This window comes from Penaeus vannamei, chromosome 24, assembly GCF_042767895.1.
Source record: "Penaeus vannamei isolate JL-2024 chromosome 24, ASM4276789v1, whole genome shotgun sequence".
Classification (NCBI taxonomy): Eukaryota; Metazoa; Arthropoda; class Malacostraca; order Decapoda; family Penaeidae; genus Penaeus; species Penaeus vannamei.
The window spans coordinates 27,641,789-27,644,288 of NC_091572.1; positions in this window are offsets into that span (position 1 = coordinate 27,641,789).

The following is a 2,500-nucleotide window of genomic DNA, read 5'->3' on the forward strand; positions in this document are numbered from 1 at the left end:
TGTTATAATTATTATTATTATGCGTCATTGTGTTCGTGTACACATGGATAAGAAAATGTGCTCATAGGGTTCAATGAGAGAGCTGGAGAGAACAGTGAAAGTTTACAGAGCTCTTTCAGATTTTTTTTTTTTTTTTTTTTTTTTATGAGTGATCATGTGTGTACGTATGCGTATTTGTTTTGTGTGTGTGTGTGTCTGTGTGTTTGGTTGCATGTATGTCTTTTGTGTGTGTTTGTATGCGTCCTTGTTTTTTGCATTGTTTTTGTTTGTGTGTGTGTGTGTGTGTGTGTGTGTATGTGTGTGTATGTTTGTGTGTGTTTGTGTGTGTATGTGCGTGAGTGTGTGTGTGTGTTTGCGTTTGTATTTGTGTGTCTGTGTGTGTGCAGTCTTTATGCAAGTCTTCGCGGACATGTGATTGTTTATTCATGTGTACGTGCGTGTGTGTGTGAGCGTGGCTGTGTAGCGATGCATGTGCGTCTGAAGAGGAAATCCCTCTGCAACACTGCCATTAGCCGCTCGCTGCGCCTCCCTCACTTTTAGCGCCAGCCTTGTCTCCTTGCTCACCCTTTCCCCATAGCCTTGCCTTTTCCATTACCTTCACTCCATACCCTTAACCCTCTCCTCCACTATCCCACTCCTCTCTCCTCCCCCCCCCCCCCCTTTCCCTTTTCCCTTTCCTCTCTTCCCCTCCTCTCCTTCCCCTCTCCTCCTCTCCTCCCCTTCCTTGTCTTTCCCTCCTACCATCCCCTCTCCTCCTCCCCTTTCCCTCCTCTCCTCCTCCCCTTCCCCTCCTACCCTCCTCTCTCCTCCTCTCCTCCCCTCCTCCCCTCCCCTCTCCTCCCCTCCTCCCCTTCCCCTCCTCCCTCTCTCTCCTCCCCTCCTCCCCTCCCCTCTCCTCCCCTCTTCCCCCCTCCCTTCAGCGGGAATTCGACCCCAAGCTTCGAGTCCAATGCCTTAACAACTGGACCGTCGCGCCAGTCATCTATACTTAGATATGTCACCTCTGCCAATCGGACCGAGTGTTTTAGCCGACCTACCGTGTCACTTCGGCGATATTTCCTCCGGTTCTCCAGCTGGGAAAGGCTACATCAGGAGCAAGTCGAGGAGGTGTCATGGCGTCTGTTTGGATGATTGCTCAATGAAAATATAACCATTAAAATCATTATTTTCCAACCTTTTTGAAAACTGACGAGACCAAAATAATCGACCATATTCACAAAGCCTCCGCAATTATTGTGACATCAAAATAAACCCCATGTGATTTTTTTTTTCTCCAAAAATAGAATCAGACACCATGGCACCTCGAGCTGCTACTGATCCTAGCCTTTTCCTCCTCCAACTCTCCCTCTTCTCCGCTTTTCTGATCGCTCCAACAATGCTCAAGTTGTTATACCATGATTTTCTCTCCGTGCGCCGTGGCCGTTGGCTGCGTGTCAACTGTCATGCTTTCAGTAAAAGTCATTGCGTTTATTGTTCTCATTGATCAGAGTCATGTTTTCTATTATCCTCTGTAACCCGTTCGTCTGTGCGTTTAGGCTTATCTAACGAGTCTATACACATTTAACTTGATAAAGATATAGGAAAAAAACAATAGGTAATATACGCTTCATAAACCAATGCATAAAATGGTATCGTACCTTCACAGAGACGAATATAGACGAAGAAAGTGTAGCGCGACAGGCAAAACAAAAACAAAAGCGCATCGAATCGGCCTCGCTTCACGGGATAGAAACCCACGTAATGGCGAGAAATCCGATCTGGTTGACCGACATAATGTTCACGAACGCATCTCAACGCTTGCATCTTGTTGGGTATGGATGTGCACATGAGTGTGTGTGTTTGAGAGTGTACGCTGCTCAGTATGTGTACAAATATCGATGAAGAGTACGACTGCGTATATTAAGCGTGTGTACGTATGTTCTTGGAGTGTGTACCGATATTGGAGAGTGGGTAGATATGTGCACTTATTGTGTGTATTGGTATTTGGGGATGTGTAAGCCTACGTGTGTGCATATTGAAGTGTTTGTTGGTCAGTGTGGATTGATATCATAGGACCCGTGTACATGTGCACATTTACGTGTGTATAGATATCGAAAGATTCATACATGTGTGGATACTAGTGTGTGTACGTTCTCAGCGTGTGTATAGATATCGAAAATGTGTACATATTTAAGCTTGTACGTCAATCCGCGTGCGTACAGTTATAGCACGAAATATACATATGGACGTATGTTGCAACAGACACAACGAAGGAAAAAAAACAAGAAAATACACGAAAAGCCAAACCCATTTTCGCTTCCAAACTGCTTCTTTGGGGCATCCGGGTATGGCCTGAAGAGGTAATAAAGCGAAAATGGCTTTGGCTTTTTCGTGTTTTCTTGCTCTTCCCTTCGTTATTCCTGTTGCAATTTGTTCGACATGAATTCCACACGTGTACGTATCTGTATGCGTGTATGTTTTTTTTTTCTCTCTCTCTCTCTCTCTCAATCGTTATCTCTTT